General features: G+C 47.0%; 1 protein-coding gene across 3 annotated transcripts in view; it reads right to left on the reverse strand.

Annotated features, from left to right (window-relative positions):
- LOC125946090 (uncharacterized) overlaps positions 1–5,699 on the reverse strand; it is a 30,949-nt gene extending 25,250 nt beyond the window's left edge. For 2 of the 3 annotated variants that reach the window (XM_049668548.1, XM_049668550.1), the window contains exon 1: positions 5,467–5,699. The gene's annotated coding sequence lies outside the window, so the exon portion shown is untranslated. Of the gene's footprint in view, positions 1–5,046; positions 5,278–5,466 lie in introns of those variants that run through there. The other variant, XM_049668549.1, reaches the window with a different exon arrangement.
- Positions 5,700–6,000: the final 301 nt, after the last annotated feature.

A 6,000-nucleotide genomic window follows, 5' to 3' on the forward strand; every position in this document is an offset into this window, starting at 1 on the left:
ATGTCATTGACCATCCTGGGTGCAGAAAGCAAACGTAGCATCCAGGAGCGGAGTTCCAGGTTGGTGCGGGGGACCCACGCAGCCTCCACCAAATGCCACGTGATTTATTGACGTGTGAACGTCAAGGAACGGTGACAAACGACAGGCGAACGTCAAGAGGCGGCGGGGCGACCAGCAGCCAAAATCCAGGCAAGCACAAGCTCGGGGCGCGTGGTTACCACCAACACTGTGGCTTACTTGCTGACTGCTTCGTCGTCTTGTCTTCTTCATTATACTGAGAACACTATGACGTCGTCTAATTAGATCACGCAGGTTTGCCACCTCAGGACTGATAGTACGGTGTCCATTAGACGCTGAAAAGTGGCTGGCGCTGAGTGCAGACCAAAAGGAAGTAGCTCAAATTCGTAAAGACCATCGGGGGTCACGAAGGCCGTTTTATCACGATCTCTCTCATCGACCCCTATCTGCCAATACCTGCTTCGTAGGTCCATTGATGAATGTGCATGCCACAGCCTGTCCAGCGAATCGTCTATGCGTGGCAGCGGATAGACATCTTTCTTCGTGACTTGGTTTAATTTGCGGTAATCGTTGCAGAAGCGCAAGCTGCCGTCTTTCTTTTAGGGGCGAAGCTCCATAGGGCCTAGCCTTGTCCGTCCGGCATCGTCCGTGCTCACATCGAATGCCACGCCATCTGTCTGTCATGGATGAAACGTTGCATGCAGCGGCTCAACGTCTATACACGAGATGGCGTTGCTGTGTATGGCGTGCCGTCGTTAGGGTGGCTAGAATTTTGAGGTGTGAAAAGCGGCCGTGGAAACCGGTCCCCAAAGCGCGCCGTAAAAGAGTGGAGCAGACGGCGTACTGCGTAGCGCTGTTCGCGCCGAGGAATCTCGCTCGTGCTACTTTGCGCGCACCAGTTATGAGTATTAAGTGATTTTTTTTTCTGAGCTTCTGCACTACCATATGGCACACTCTAATCGTGCAGCTTGTTCTCGGATGCCCGTGAAAGCATGCGCGTCGAGAGGGTGCGCACAAACGTGGCGCGTACCAACGAGAAACTGGATTTGATGATGCGGTTTGACACAGCACAAGAGCACCTGATTTAGAAGCGAAAGTATATCGGAGTATTACACATTCATTCAGATCATGTTAGGCTCCTCCTTTCAGGTGCAGAAATGTCAGAACATGGATCGTTCTTTACATTCTGCAATGTAAACATTTAGCCAAGGGTTGAATGCACCGCCTTTTCTTTTTATTTAGGAAAACATGTTCTGCTGAAACAAAAATAACTGATCAATAGTGCAGATGAAAGGATATATTAGCTTATGCATTATAGTTACAGCTATAGAGAAATTAACCAAGTTTTTACCTCAGGAAAAACTATTTCAGACTCTCTATTCAGAACTTTTCCAGATAGCAACTTAGCATTAATTTTAATTCCAATCTACTTTAATGTCATGCCGTTTTTCCAATTATAATTATGAATTGCTGCAACTAATTCAAAACATGTTTTTAATGCTTATTCCCATTGTTAAACGCTTGCCTGCTCCTTTGCAGAAACATGTATTTAGACCCGTTACGACCCACTGGTCTCAAAATTGTGTGTACATGTTCTCTGCACAAAGCAAAATTGAATTAAAAGAAATCCAGAGCCCTTCCACTATTGTGAAGATGGAAGCCAGCGAAGCTGTGACTATGGTGGGTCTGCTGTAGTGAATATTGCTATAGTGAATTCATATAATATTATTGACTATATTGTTACAGGGAAAGAAGATGTAAGCAATATATTCACAGGATATTTACCAAAACTGTAGCGGCTGACAAGATGGTAGTTGTTGGTGTCGCCTAGCTCGCAAAATTAAGAGCATCGTCTTCTTTGGAGCAACACACGTCTTCTTTGGAGAAGACGTGTGTCTTCTTCATCAGCCAGTCACAATATTGAGCGTCTTCGGCATGTTCGTCAAAGAGCGAGGACACCGGTGTCTTGTTTTTGCCCGGCGCGATGGCCAAGCAGTGCGTTTGCTGCGTCAAGTCCGCACGCGACGCCGACGAGATCTCTCCCGCTGCTCCTCTCGATGACTTATGCCCACATATTTAACACAGTTTGAGTCACACGTGATTTCTTTCTTACCTTCTTTCTTTCTTTCGTGCTCCCTTTCTTTCTTGTCTCTGGCTGGTATATGGAACACGTGATTTTATTATCGTTAATCGTGACGTAACTGACGAGTATGTGATGTTATTGATGTCATGACCTATCAGTCATGTTACTCATCCGTTTTCACACCTGCGAGAGCAGCATACCGGGCAAGTTGGTAATCCATTACTCAAGTATTACTTGACTAATGGATGTAATGTAATGGAATACAAGTATTAGTTGTATCTATTACTCAACAATACTTGAGTAATTGACACCTGTGTTAAGGCACAACTGGGGGGAAACCGCCACGCGCATGGAGCCGAAATGCTGATGATGCTAGTTTTTTTTTTCTTTTTTCTTTTTACACGTGGACACGATCCTGGGGGAACTAGCCCTTAACAGCTTCGCTGTAAAACCCGTTCATGCAGGTACAAGTTTATTTGAACTTCGCAGGACTTTCCAAGAGAAGTTTACTTTATTCTCATGGAGTTGCCTCTCAGCTCTCAGTATTGCGCGAGCCCACTTTTGAAACACGTCTTTGCACGCCGGTGCTGGGAACTTTTTTTCGAAAAAGCCGATACTTTTTTGGCGGACGACCGGTACTCAGAATTGAAGTCATTCTTCTTCTTTCTGGGGTTTTACGTGCCAAAACCAGTTCTGATTATGAGGCACGCTGTAGTGGAGGGATCCGGATAAATTTTGACCACCTGGGGTTCTTTAACGTGCACTTAAACACGGGCGTTTTTGCATTTCGCCTCCATCGAAATGTGGCCGCCGCGGCCGGGATTCGATCCCGCGATCTCGTGCTCAGCAGCACAAAGCCTTAGCTGACTGAGCCACCACGGCGGGTAGAATTGAAGTCAGGAACGAAGCACCAGCATTCAGTTTTCTTCTTCGTTTTTGTTTACGTTTATCAAAATGTCTGATGATCGGGTCACGTCACGGTAACCAGAACAATACTCCACTCAAAACCAGTGGCGCACCAACGGGAGGGGGGGGGGTGGGGGGCGTTCGGGAGTTGTAACCACCCCCTGAGGCTGACTTAACCCCCCCTTTTGTTTAACCCCTTTTCTTTCCTTGCGCATTTGAGTACTGCAACTTAGATGTAAGACGCGCAATCGTCTGCACACTCGCAAAAAGCGCATTTCTTGACAATTTCCCATGAAGAAATTGAAATTAGTGCTGTTTAGATGGTATTGGCAAACTGTCATCCCCCCCCCTGGCAGAGATCCTGGGTGCGCTACTGACTCAAACGGAAGTAAATCGGTGCCAGGGGAACTCTGAACCGGTAACCAGAACAATGATAACCCGATCTTCAATAAGGCGAATCAAGATCATGACCTACTCAAATACTGACCTGCTCAGCTGGCGCCTCTCTATGGAGCTGCCTGCGCTGGTTCTCGTTCCAGAGTTCGCCGCTAAGGGGGCGCACGAATTACCCCACCCGAGCATCAACGGGCAATGGTTACAGCACACGCGGGCGCGCTGTACAACTGTTTCACTCATGCAACGTGCTCAAATTTAGGCATGTTTTTATTTATTGTAATGTTTGTGATAGTGAGAATGTTTATCTGCACTTAGCCAACATTTCAAAGCGTTTATTTACAAAAGAAGTAACTGCACCACAACTGGCATACTATTCGGTTCTTCAGCAAATAACTGATGTTGTGCTCTTTTCTTTCTTTTTGTTGACCGTGCAAGTGAGAAATGGGCTTATTTGTCGTGCACGAGTGCAATGAACCTTATTATGCGCTCTTCAGTAGAGCCCTCCTGTGTAAATACTATTTGCAGCGGTCGCTTGGAGGGCAGTTGATTTTTTTCTTTTGTTTTTTGCTTAGCTGGCGCTGAATGTTTTCATGTTGCTAGATTTGTTCGGGACTCTTTAACAAATATTTTGGGTCCCGAAGAGTGTCCAGGGAGCATTGTACTGCTCAAGAAAGTCTACAATCTGCGATAAAATTCCAAGGTCCAGTGTGCAAGTCTGGGCACCATCAACTTCGCAATCTTTTAAACTCTCATTGAAGATTAGTGGTGCATCTGTTTGCACCAATTCATGACTTGTCGTTCTGTGATAGGCTTTGCAACGCGCGTAATGTATACGACCGAGGACCATTTATTTACTGCATGAAATTAGACTGTATAAAGTATGTGCTTGCACCTCGTTTCTTCTTTTTTGCTGATTACATGCGGCTTGCTTTTGGTACGGCACCTATAGGGTACAATGCACCTATAGTCCACCTAGGGTACAATGAATAGAAATATTGAAAGCAGTACATCCAGTAGCGCACCCAGGATCTCTGCCAGGGGGGGGGGGGGGGGGGGGCGGTTGACAGTTTGCCAATACCATCTAAAGAGCACTAATTTCGATTCCTTCACGTGAAATTGTCCAAAAATGCGCTTTTTGCGAGTGTGCAGACGATTGCGCGTCTTACATTTTAATTACAGTACTCAAATGCGAAAGGAAAGAAAAGGGGTTAAACAAAAGGGGGGGGGGGGGGGGTTAAGTCGGCCTCAGGGGGGGGTTACAACCTCCGAATCCTCCCCCCCCCCCCCCCCCCCCCCCGTCGGTGCGCCACTGAGTACATCTTACCTTCAGTCCTTATGTCATATTCTGGTCTTTGTTGCAAAAGTATTTCGTGCAACCCGTGCCTCGCATGCTCGCAATGCAAATTTGATACCGGCGCCGAAGGTATTCGGGAAATGCCATTACGTGAGAATGTACAGACACATCTCTTTAATTACCGAACACTTACGTATAAAAATTTAAGGCATGTAGCTGCATTTTCGGCACGCCAAATAACACTAGGGCAGCGTCACCTTTTCTAGAAACTGCCCCATGCCTTAATTCATTTTTTCACTCAGGTGCGTAAAGCGGGAACTCAATATAAGGCGTATGCCAGGCGTCTTACCTTGCCGTGATTTTCACAAAGTCACGTAGCAGTGCGGCATTAATGTTGATTTTGCTCAATCAACGTACTTTTGCTCCTTTTCTTAGTCGTACAAAGTGCATACCCACGCAAACATCGCAGCTTGGAGCGAGCAGACGACAGCAAACGTGCGGCGCAGATGGGCTAACTAGTAGCGCCATAAGGCTCGTAGTGGCAGAAATATGCGCTAGAACAGGCGCGCTGGCGTTCTGCTCGCTGTTCAGGTCAGTAGTACAGTAGGTTGTGATCAACATAAATCAATTGTCTAGTGTTGCCCACGAACCGTAACTGAAAACAAGTCGTTCTGCCGGGTTGAGTCCCTGGTTAAAATTACTACTGCGTTTTTCAATGATAAAGCTACGCACAGAGCGAAATATTAAGAAGGAGTCGATATATCCTTACATTTATTTAGGCGGCTTGTTCAGGTCTCTTGATGTCCGCACAGCATACCTCTCGTTGACGGCAGCCAAGGACCATGAGAGTAGCCGTCTTCATGATGATGTAACCCTTGAAGGTACTTTTCGGTCATCTTTTGTCGCTCAGGAGGCTCGCTCATCGTTGCATTCCGCGCTTTCACAAGCGAAACAAAACAACGCACGCCGCGAATAAGATACGCGCGCCAACTTTTCGCTAGAGTGCACTAGACAATGGTCGAGTGGGCCGAACTAGGGTGGCAAGAATTGGGAGGTGTGAAAAGCGGCCGCGGAAACCGGTCCCCAAAGCGCGCCGGTGCCGCAAGGGGCGCTGTACGCGGGGGCGCGGGGGCACTGTACGCGGGATCTACGGAAAAAAGATGCAGACGAAATCAGCACTGGGAACATACAGAACTTTCAAGCACGAAATTGCCAAAGAAAATATCTACGATAATTCTAGGGGAAGCTCTTTGTTGTTTGAAACCAGGACGGGAGTAGAGTGGAGCAGACGGCGTACTGCGTA

Source organism: Dermacentor silvarum, chromosome 5 (genome assembly GCF_013339745.2).
Source record: "Dermacentor silvarum isolate Dsil-2018 chromosome 5, BIME_Dsil_1.4, whole genome shotgun sequence".
Lineage (NCBI taxonomy): Eukaryota > Metazoa > Arthropoda > Arachnida > Ixodida > Ixodidae > Dermacentor > Dermacentor silvarum.